At 35.1% G+C, this 11,819-nt stretch overlaps 3 pseudogenes; 1 reads left to right on the top strand and 2 right to left on the bottom strand.

Moving 5' to 3' along the window:
• Positions 1–253: 253 nt before the first annotated feature.
• LOC140507833 (zinc fingers and homeoboxes protein 1-like) lies at positions 254–3,024 on the bottom strand (annotated as a pseudogene).
• On the bottom strand, positions 808–1,220 carry LOC140503214 (activated RNA polymerase II transcriptional coactivator p15 pseudogene; annotated as a pseudogene).
• A 6,882-nt stretch (positions 3,025–9,906) lies between the features above and the next one.
• Positions 9,907–11,305, top strand: LOC140507832 (zinc finger CCCH domain-containing protein 15 pseudogene; annotated as a pseudogene).
• Positions 11,306–11,819: the final 514 nt, after the last annotated feature.

Genomic DNA, 11,819 nt, shown 5'->3' with positions numbered 1-11,819 from the left:
CAGATAAAAGCATGCTATTTGTTCTTTTTTCTTCTTCATGGTTTTTCCCTTTTTTCTGATTCTTCTTTTACAACATGACTAGTATGGAATTATGTGTAATATAACTGTACATGTACAGGTTATATCATATTGCAAGCTATATTCAGGGAGAAGGGAGAAAGGCGAGGGGGGAATAGTTAGAACTCAAAATATTGTAAAAGTGAATGATGAAAACTAAACATTAATAAATACATGTTTAAAATTAAATAAATTTTCATGGAGTAAAGTCAGGGAAAGAAATCCCCAGCTGTTTAGGCTGTGGAACAACAACTGTTGGGGATTCTGCAGTCTTGACACTAAGGTCTATTATGATACTGGTACAAGTTTCACTATTGAGACAGATATGCATATTACTCTTGGACTTTCTCTGGTTATGGCTTCTGTGACTAACACACTTTTTTTAACCTTTCACATATCAAATATTTATTGTCAAATTCAATAGTGTTCAATGCCTCCTTAATATTAAGTGAACTGAAACTAAAAGATCTACAAATTGTTAATATTGGCCTTACCAGTAACCAACACTTCTGATCAAAAAAAGGCCACAACCATTAGATTTTATTACCAGATTTTATTTTATACCAGGTAGTGGATGGAAAGCATTCCTTTTTGATAAAGTATAGATAATTAGCTTCACTCATAATACGCTTTTAATTTACATGTTAAAAAGAGATACATTTTACAAATTGTTTTGCAATCCAAACATGCTATAGTTTGGAAACAAATAGTTTAGGAAATAAAAGCCAATGTAAAAAGACTTTAAAGAAACTAAAACAGTTCAGGTTTCATGTGACTCTGATCTTGTAGTATTCTTACTACGTTATCATTATCAGAAATATGTTCCTTCGGCTGGCTCCGTTGTTCTGGATTTAAAGAAATACCTTTTCTACCAAGTTTTATTTCACCTGCCTGATCCATCCAGTATTCCCTAATATCAATTAGGGCTTTTCCTTTAAAGTCCCAAACATTGACGTATTTCTTTTTTCCAACCTGGAACATATAATCATCTCAGCTGCTGCTTTGCTTGGACAAAGCTGGTGCTTTAGAACTTTCTCCTGTCTTTTGCTTCTTTATACGTTTTTCTGGAAGTGTTTGCTTTTCCTCTTCACCTTTTTGTCAATTTCACTGTCAGAATCACTGCCAGAAGAGCTTGAAGAAACAAGTTTCTCTGATTTGGGCATTGCTCCATTCCTATGGCCACACACTCTGCTGTTCACTAAAGCACTTTTTGATCTTGCCTTTAATCAGGTCCATTGTTTTCATAAGCGTGATCATATCTGAGTCATGAGGAAATTGATTTTTAAGGTAGCTAACTTTCACTTTTGCCAACTGTCCTTTTTCTGACTCAGATACCAAATGAATCAGGATTCAGCAATGCAATTTCATGTTCAATTAACTGAGGATATTGTGAGGGGGCTGGAGTTTCAGCTACTGGTTTGTTTCAGCACTGTGCACCTGCCTTTTCTGCATATGACTTTGATTTGAAGCTCCTGCAACTGCCACAGTTATAGGTGTAATTACTGCCAATTGGTTAGTGCCAGGTACTTGTGTAAGGACCAAATCTGTCTGTGTAACTATTTGGCATATCTTTAAAATGGAATAGAAACCATTACTAGCTGCTGAAATGTGTGTAGGAATCATTGTTATTGTTTGTGGTACAGTATGTATTATACCATTGAATGGTTTTCTTCTTGCCTCCACTACTTCTTTTGGAGTCCAATTAACACCATGTCTCATGCATTGGGCTAAAACCACATCTACATCTGTTCCTCTGTACATTTTGTTTGGGCAGATAGAACTGTAATTTCAGACATTGTTGGATAAGGGAACTTTTTATAGGTGTAGAGCAAAAGGGGATTGTTATCCAATTTCCAATACTGCATTATAGGCAGAAATTCTGTTAAGAGTGATTAAAACTTTAGGAATCAAATTAGAAGTTTGTTGAGCTGATACAGTCACTTTTCACGTGTGTTAGCTCAGGTTGAATAACTGCTGCCGGAATAACTGCTGTGTTTATTGTATTTTGGATGTATACTATTTACAATAGAAGTATTTGTATTAGACTCAGATGCTGATGATGTTAGACTTTTTTGCAATTTCTTTATGACCTTATTTAGTTTCATTTTCTTTCTCTTCTGGAATGTCTTCAGAGTTATGGAAAACTGCAATCCATTTATTCTCTACTTTATTTTTCGTCATTTTCATTGCAGGAGTTTTGCTGACAGAAATCCCTGAGGAGGGAGTTTCTATATCTTCTACCTCATCTGAATACTTTTCTTCAATAAAATTGCTAGTCAGATCATTTATTGTTCACTCAAAGATTGTTTGATTATTTCATTTCACCCTAGTTAGCTTAAAATTCTCTTCTCCAGGATGATATTTCAAATTATACTCAGAAAACACATGCTATCTTTTGGTAAACAAATTGCATTCAACAAAATATAGGATAAATTTAACACTATATTGAGAAGCTTTGAATTTATATGAAAGGTCAACATGTTAAGATCTGGTGCATGAAAAGTACAATAGTTACATGCATAGCCCCCTTCACTTTTTTATTGTGTTGATTGTCAGAATCTGCAAGTTCTTGAACATCTTCATCACTTGAGATACTTTCTGGTGCTGACTTTTCTTTTGCTATAAGCACAGGGGACCTTCATCCAGGTCTGCTATAAATTCTAGATCCAGATACTAATCATTTTCAAGGACCATACAAGGTTGATTTTCTTTTACTTGCCATTCTATTTCTGTGGGTGAAATTTCAACTATGAATAGAAAGCAATGAAAATCAAACCCCTTCAGTTATCTTCATTTGAAAAATGGCTTTTGGTTCTATAAGTCCATCCCATTTGCAACTTTTTCATAGTGCAATCAAGAAAACAGGTTGTAGATGGTAGTTGCAAAGCTAAGATGCTGAAATTTTTGAAGCAAACATCCAAACTTCTTGGCTTCCTCGACATTTTCATCTGGACATCCTTTAGGCATCTAAGATTCAGCATATCAAAAAGAGCTCCTTATCTTCCCCCTCATTCCTTCTATCTCCCAAAGAAAGCATTCTTCTTTCTCTCAACTTCCCTATTCCTTGTGTTTACTGTCTGTGTGTTATATCCACTAGTAGAATAAAAAAGATTGTTCTGGAGAGTACTTCGCAACTATGCCCAAACAGGAATAAAACTGTGCATGCCCTTTGAACTACTACTAGGTCTGCATCCCAAACAGATCACAGAAAAAGAAAAGGACCTGTAGGTACAAAAATATTTATAGCAGTTCTTTCCTTAGTGACAAAGATTTGGATGTTGAGGGGATGCCCATCAATTGGGAAATACCTAAGCAAATTTCAGTATCATGAAATACTATTTTGCTATAAGAAAAGGTGTGTAGTATGCTTTCAGAAAACTTGGGGAGACTTACCTGGAATTATGCCAAGTGAAATGAGAAGAACCAGGAGAACGTTGTACACAACAATATTGTACAATAATCAACTGTGAATGACTTAGCTATTCTTAGCAATACTACCATCTAAAATAATTGCAAAAGATTTCTATTATAAAATGCTATTCAACTTGAGAGAAAGAACTGATGGTCTGAATACAGCTTGAAACATTCTTTTTTTGCTATCTTTACTATTCTTGTTTTGTCTCTATCTTCATTTGTAATGTGGCTAATATAGAAATGTTTTGCATGACTGCACATATGTAATCTATATCAAATTGTTTTCTCCATAAGGGGTCAGGAATCAAAATTGGAAAAGAATAGAATGCTAAATTTTGTACAGGTAATTGAGAAAAAAAGTAAAAATTAAATTTTATCTTCCTTTCCTTGACATCTAACATAAAGTTTTTCACTATTAATATTAAGGACTTTCATGGGTACTTAAAAAATGTATATTGATTGACCAAGTATGTAATAAAATAAAACCATGAGGTGGTAAAAAAAGAAATTACTTTAGTAGCATCTTCACTGGGTTTTCCACACCAGTAGAATCAATCAATAATCCACTAATCAAGTTTTGTAATTGCTTTCTTATCAACCACTGATTAAAGTCACTTATACAAAACTCTGTAAGTTCATTTAGAGGAACAGTTATAACTTTTCAGGAAGTGGCACTTTGAATGATTTACATCCTACAAGACATTTGCAAAAGCATCCTACTTAGAAAATGCTGTCCAATACCAAAAACAGTGCCTAGTGTCATTTCAGGTACCATAGAAATTTTGGAAAATTCCCAGTGAAACATGAATGAACTGTGTGAAATATTAAAATATGTAGGCTGAAAATTAGGGCACACATTAGAGATTTTAAAAATTCAGTAATCATTTAGTTGACTTTATTGCCTCTTTGCTGAACTTCTTTCAGAATGTTCCATGAAGAAAATTAAATGTGTGTAGAATAGGTATTAAAAATGTAAAATGCTCTACTAAAGGGAAAGTTAACACTATTGAGAAGAATTTTTAAGAGTTTTATACTTTTATTTTCCAAATTTATTTGTTTTCAATTTTCAACACTCACTTCCATAAGTTTTAAATTTTCTCCCCCTTCTTCCCCAAGATGACATGCAATCTTTCATGGGCTCCCCACATATATTCTCATTGTACATATTTTTGTGTTAGTCATGTTGAATAGAAGAATTAAAATGAGTGGGAGAAACCAGAAAAAACCAAAATAAACAAAACAAAGCACAAGAGAAATATTCTGCTTCATTCTGAATTCCAATTCCATAGTTCTTTCTCTGGATGTGGATGGCATTTTGACTTAAGAGTCCTTTGGGAATGTTTTAGGTCCTTGCATTGCTGTGAAGGGCTAAGTCTACCAGAAAAATTCTTTGAGCACTATGGTTGTTATTATGTGAAATGATCATCAGTTCATATAAGTCCTTTCAGGCCTCTCTGAAGTCTTCCTGTTCATCATTTCATATAGCACAATAGTTTTCCATTGCATTCATATACCACAACTTGTTCAGCCATTCCCCAATTGATGGGCATCCCCCTGAGTTACAGTTCTTGATCACCACAAAAAGAGCTGCTATAAATATTTTTGTGCACGTGGAACATTTCCCATTTTTATGATTTCTTTGGGAAACAGTTCTAGAAGCGACATTTCTGGGTTAAAGGGTATGTACAATTTTGTAGCCCTTTAGGCATAGTTGCAAATTGCTCTCCAGAATGGTTAGACCAGCTCACAGCTCCACCAACAATGAATCAGTGTTCCAACTCTCCCACATCTTCTCCAACATTTATTACCTTCCTGTTTTGTCATATTAGCCAGTCTGGTAAGTGTGATGTGGTACCTCAGAGCTGTTTTGATTTGCATCTCTCTAATCAATAGTGATTTAGCACATTTTTTCATATGACTATAGAAAGTTTTAATTTCTTCCTCTGAAAACTCCCTGTTTGTATCCTTTGACCATTTATCAATTGAGGAATGATTTGTATTCTTATACATTAGACTCAATTCTCTATATATTTTAGAAATGAGGCCTTTATCACAGACACTAGTTGCAAATTTTTCCCCCAGTTTTCTTCTTCTCTCCTAATCTTAGTTGCATTGGGTTTGGTTGTGCAAAGGCTTTTCATTTTAATATAATCAAAATATCCATTTTGCATGTCATAATGTTCTCTATCTCTCATTTGGTCATAAACTTCTCCATTTTCCATAAATCTGACAAATACACTATTCCTTTCTCCCCTAATTTGTTTATAGTATCTGTCTTTATATCTACATCATGTATCTATTTGGACTTTATTCTTGTGTATGGTTTCAGGTTTTGGCCTATGCCCAAATTCTGCCACACTGTTATCCAGTTTTCCTAACAGGTGTTGTCAAATAGTGAGTTCTTGTCCCAGAAGCTGAGGTCCTTGGGTTTATAAAACAATAGATTGCTATATTCATTACTGTCTTGAGTACCTATCTATTCCACTGGTCTACCCCTTTATTTCTTAGCCAGTATCAAGTGATTGCCAGGCCTAGAGGCTTGAGGGCTACCCGAGTCTTGCCTTACCTGTCCCAGGTCTTCGGTTGGCCAAACCAGATAAACGTATGAGAGAAGAGACTTTCCGGAGTCGAACAAGGGTTAGGCTTTATTCAGGGTCCTGGTTACATGTGCAGGGGGAGCTCTTCCTTAGGAGGGAGAGAGAAATCTCCCAAGGAGGCAAAGATCTTACGGTTAGAGATTGGAAGTAGAAGTGTAAGTGGGGAGAGAGGGGGAGGGGAGAGCGAAGAGAGGAAAAACGGAGCCTTCTGTCCTGTCAGGGCCCCTCCGTGCTAAGAGCGCCTTCAGGCTTTCCTGACCCTAATTAAGCTCTCCGGCCGTGTAGTTTGCACCTGAATACCGTGCCTGTTAGATAACAATAGGTGTGCCCAGATCCGGGACAGTCTCGAGGGTGGGGATGCTCCTCCCATCACGTTTCTCACGGGAAGAGGCGGAAATACACGAGATAGCTCGGTCTCACTCCTCGATTCCCTGGTGTTTCATGGGGGGCCTCATGAGAACTCTATGATTTAGAAGTTCCCACCTTTACCTGCTCGAGACTGTCCACATGGAATTGAGCTTCCACCCCCAACAAGTGATTTTGATGGTTACTACTTTATAATACAATTTGAGATCTGATAGGGCTAGACCATGTTCTCTAGCATTTCTTTCCATTAATTTCCTTGATGTTCTGGACATTTTGTTCTTCCAGGTGACTTTTGATATTGCTTTTCTAGCTCTGGAAAATATTTTTTGGTAGTTTCATTGGTGTGGCACTGAATAAGTAAATTAATTTTGGCAGAATTGTCATTTTTTTTATATTAGCTCAGCCTCCCCACAAAGAAGTAATGTTTCTACACTTAATTAGATCTCACATTATTTGTGAGAAAAATGCTTTGTAATTGTGTTTATATAGTCCCTGGGTGTATTTTGTTAGGTAGACTCCAAGATGTTTTATAGTGTCTATCATAGCTTTAAATGGAATTTCTCTTTCCATCTCTTGTTGTTGGAATATGTTAGTAAAATAGAGAAATGCAGATGATTTGTGTGGGTGTATTTTGTAACCTGAAACTTTGCCAAAGTTGTTTACTCTTTCAAGTAGTTTTTCACTTGATTCTCTCAGTATATCATCACATCATCTGCAAAGAATGATAATTTAATTTCTTCTTTGCCTATTCTGATTGCTTAAAGTTTTTTTCTTCTCTTATTGCTAAAGCTAACTTATCTAGTACCATATTGAATAACAGTGGTGATAATGGACACCCTTGTTTCACTCTTCATCTTATTGGAAATGCATCTAGCTTATACCCATTGCATATAATGCTTGCTGATGGTTTTAAGGAGATACTGCTTATTATTTCGTGGAAAGCTCCATTTATTCCTAAGCTCTCCAATGTTTTCAATACCAATGGGTGTTGTATTTTGTCAAAAGGTTTTTCTGCATCTATTGACATAATCATATGGTTCCTATTAATTTTGTTTTTGATAAGATCAATAATGCCAATAGTTTTCCTAATATTGAACCAACCCTGCATTCCTGGTATAAATTCTACCTGATCATAATACATTATTCTTGTAATAAGTTGCTGTATTCTTAGTGCTGATATGTTATTTAAATTTTTGTATCTTTATTCCTTAGAGAAATTGGTCTATAATTTTTTTTCTCTGTTTTGGCTCTTCCTGGTTTAAGTATAATAACAACATTTGTATCATAAAAAGAATTTGGTGGGGCTCCTTCACCAGTTTCCTGAAATAGTCTATATTGTATTGGAATTAACTATTCTTTAAATGTTTTATAGAATTAACTTGTATAACCACCTGACCCTTGAGAATTTTCCCTAAGGGCTTCACTGATGGCTTATTCAATTTCTTTTTCTGAGATGGGGTTATTTAAGTATTCAAATACCTTTTCTGTCAATCTGTGCAATTTGTATATTTTTAAAATATTCATTCATCTCACTTAGATTGCCAAATCATGGGCATACAGTTGGGCAAAGTAATTTGTAGTTATTGTTTTAATTTCCTCCTCACTGGAGCTAAGTTCACCCTTTTCAGTTTTGATATTGGTAATTCGGTTTTCTTCTTTCTTTTTGTTTTAACCAATTTGACCAAAGGTTTATCAATGTTATTATTTTTTTCATAAAACCAACTTTTAGTTTCATTTCTTAGTTCAATAGTTTTCTTTTTTGGTTTTCAATATTTTTAATTTGGTGTTTACTTGGCAATTTTCAACTTTTTCTAGCTTTTTCAGCTGCATGCCTAATTTATTGATTTCCTCTTTCTCTATTTTAATCATGTATGCGTTCCATGATATAAAACTTCCCCTAAGAACTTCTTTTGCAACATCCCATAAGATTTGATAGATTCTGTCATTATTGTCATTCTCTTGAATGAAGTTGTTGACTGCTTCTATGATTTGTTGTTTAACCCATTCATTGTTTAGGATTAGATCATTTATTTTCCAATAACTTCCTTAACTTCTTTCTTATTTATTTTGAGGTTAGATTTACCAAGTTCAGAAAGGGGGAGGTTGAATTCCCCTACTAGTATAGTCTTGCTGTCTATTTCCTCCTGCAACTCCCTTAACTTCTCCTCTAAGAATATGGATACTATACCACTTGGTGCATACATGTTTAGTGATGATATTGCTTCATTGTCTATCGTGCCTTTTGCCAGGATATGGTTTTCTTCCTTATCCCTTTTGATTAGATCTATTTCTGCTTTTGCTTTCTCTGAGATTAGGATTGCTACCCCTGCTTTTTTTACATCAGCTGAAGTACAATATATTCTGCTCCAACCTTTTACTTCTATCCTGTGTATACCCCTTTTTCAGGTGTGTTTCTTATAAACAACATATTGTTGGATTATGATTTTTAATCCATTCTACTATCCTCCTCCATTTTATGGGAGAGTTCATTCCATTCACATCCATAGTTATGATTACTATCTGTGTCTTTCCCTCCATCCTCTTTTCCACCATTTATGTTTTTAGTTCTCCCTTCTCCCTTTCTCTCTACAATAGTTTTAATTTTTGATCACTGACTCTTGACTTCCTTCTATCAGCCCCCCTCCCTTTTTTTACCCTTTTCTCTTATTACTTTTTCACTCCCTTTTAGTCTCCCCCCATTTTTTCCCCTTTCCCTTCCTCCTGCTGATAGGGCTAGTTAGATTTCTATACTTAACTGAGTTTACTGTTCCCTTCTTGAGAGAAATCAGATGAGAGTAAATCTCAAATAGTGCTCATCTCCTTCCCCTCTTTCCCTCTACTGTAATATGTTTTAGTGCTTCTTCCTGTGATGTGATTTACTTTTTCCTGCCTCCTCCTTTTCACATCTCCCATTACAATCTCTTCACATCCTTAAATCACATTTTTATCACATCATTTAATTTGTACCCGTTCCCTCTATCTATGATTCCTTTTAAATTTCATAATAAATATACAGTTCTCAAGATTAACAAGTACTATCTTCCATTACAGGGATGTAAACAGCTTACCCATATTGAATAACAAGATGGTTTTTACCCCTGTTTACCTTTTTATGCCTCTCTTGAAACTTGCATTTGAAGATCAAATTTTCTATTGAGCTTTGGCCTTTTCATCAGGAAGGTCTGGAAATCCCTTATATCACAGAATGCCCACCTCCTTGCCTGAAATATGTTCAGTTTTGTTGGGTAAGTGATCTATGGTTGCAGTTCAGTTCTGGCTTTACAAAATATATTTCAGCCACAATGCTCCACGGCACCAGTTCTGACCTATTGCAAAGGCTGTTTTTGCTTGGGTATGAGCAAGTAGCCTTCTCTGCTGGGTGGGAGTGGCAATGGTGGTGGTGGCTTTCTTCCCTTCCCCCAATTTCCCTCCAGCTAGGCTCTAGCAGTGTAATGCCTGGGTCCTCTTAGCGATGCGCCCTAAGAAACAGAGGGTGGCTAGAGACAACAAGAAGGTGGAGCAGAAAAAGAAGGAGAAAATTATTGAGGAAAAACTTTTCATTTGAAGCATAAGGAAGGGGCAAAACAGCAATGGTTCATCAAGGCTATGACTCATCAAGTTAAATTTGGTCAATAAAATCCACAACAGGCTACACAAAATGAAGGTGAATAAAGAATTGAAGAAAGATGACAAGAAGAAAGAACTTCAGGAGCAAAATGAACTATTCAAACCAATATTTGTTGCTCAGAAAATAAGAAAAGATGCACATCCCAAATCAGTAATATGTGCATTCTTCAAGTAAGGACAATGTACAAAAGGAGACAAATGTAAATTCTCCCATGATTTATCTCTGGAAATAAAATATGAAAAACAAAGTGTTTATATGGATGTAAGAGATGAAGAACTTGAAAAGGATACCATGGATAACTGGGATGAGAAAAAGCTGGAATAAGTGGTGAACAAGAAGCATGGTGAAGCAGAAAGGAAAAACCCAAAACTCAAATAGTGTGCAAGCATTTTTTTTGATGCTATAGAAAACAACAAATATAGCTGGTTTGGAGATTGCCTTGGTGATGGTGATAATTGCATGTACCATCATGGTCCTCCTCCTGTTTTTGTGTATAAAAAAGATAAGAAGAAAGAATAAAAAGGGACAAAATTCCATTAGAAGATCTAATAGAAAGGGAGCATTCTACTTTAGGACCAAATGTTACCAACTCACTTTAGAGTCTTTTCTTACTTGGAAGAAAAGGAAAAGACAAGAAAAGATTGATAAGCTTGAACAAGATATGGAAAGAAGAAAATCTGACTTGTTCAAGCTTATCAATCTTTTCTTGTCTTTTCCTTTTCTTTCTCATCAGTGGTCATGAAGTATTTGAATTTTGTCCTGAGCTGGTTGATGATGATGATAAAGAAGCAGATGATACTTGATACACTCAAGGAGCAGTTGTTGATGAAGTTGAAGATCTAGTAAGAGTAAGTGATATAGATTTGAGCCAGTATATACCAAAGGACATGGATGAGATTGGTATTACTGTGGCCAGTCTTGGAAGATTCAGTGCATATTTTTCAGTACAGAAGGATGATAATTGAGTTAAGCTTTGGAAGGTGGGGCCAAAAATGGAGAACAAAGTGACCTGTAAGAAAATAATGAACAAGAAAATGGAGTTATTGGTGCTGTTCATGTTGATGAAAATCTTTCTAGTGGAGATGATTTGGATGAACTAGAAGAAGAATTAAAAACACTTGGCCTAGAAGAACGACAACAAGCAATTCAGATAAAAAAATTGTCATCTCAACATAAATTGAAATTGACTATTTTTCTCCTGTCTAGAATTTTTAAACAGGATGTTTATGGTTTCTCACACTGATTTTGGGAGGATACCTTTTCCTACAACCAAAAAAAAAAGAAAGAAAGGAATATTCACCCTTTTCACCTCTATACAGACCTTGACTATACCTCATAGTAAGTTTAGACTAAGTCATAAGTAATCTGAAACGTAATGGTAATTACAGAAAAAGTTTTTGTAAATAATCGAGGTAGGAAGTATAACTGCTTTTCTCCAACTTGTGAGTTTCATTGAGCATGTGTTATTACCAAGTACAACATATATATTGAAAATATCCCTCATGTAAGCTGCATCTTTTTAATGAGTGATTTGATTTCCTTTATGTTTATATATTTAAAAAAAGACTTCCTAAAATAAGTAGAGTACTTATGGAGATTCAGTGTTGGATTATTTTGGATAATTAATCAATTGACATTAAAGATGCAAGTTCTTTAAACTGACGACATCATTTGGAATGCCCTCTGTAATAAAATTTAAATTTTCCTTCTGACTTTTTTGCCAATAAAGTTGTAAATAAAGACCATCAAACGTTAAA

Source organism: Notamacropus eugenii, chromosome 5 (genome assembly GCF_028372415.1).
Source record: "Notamacropus eugenii isolate mMacEug1 chromosome 5, mMacEug1.pri_v2, whole genome shotgun sequence".
Lineage (NCBI taxonomy): Eukaryota > Metazoa > Chordata > Mammalia > Diprotodontia > Macropodidae > Notamacropus > Notamacropus eugenii.
This window is presented reverse-complemented; position numbering and strand designations above follow the sequence as displayed.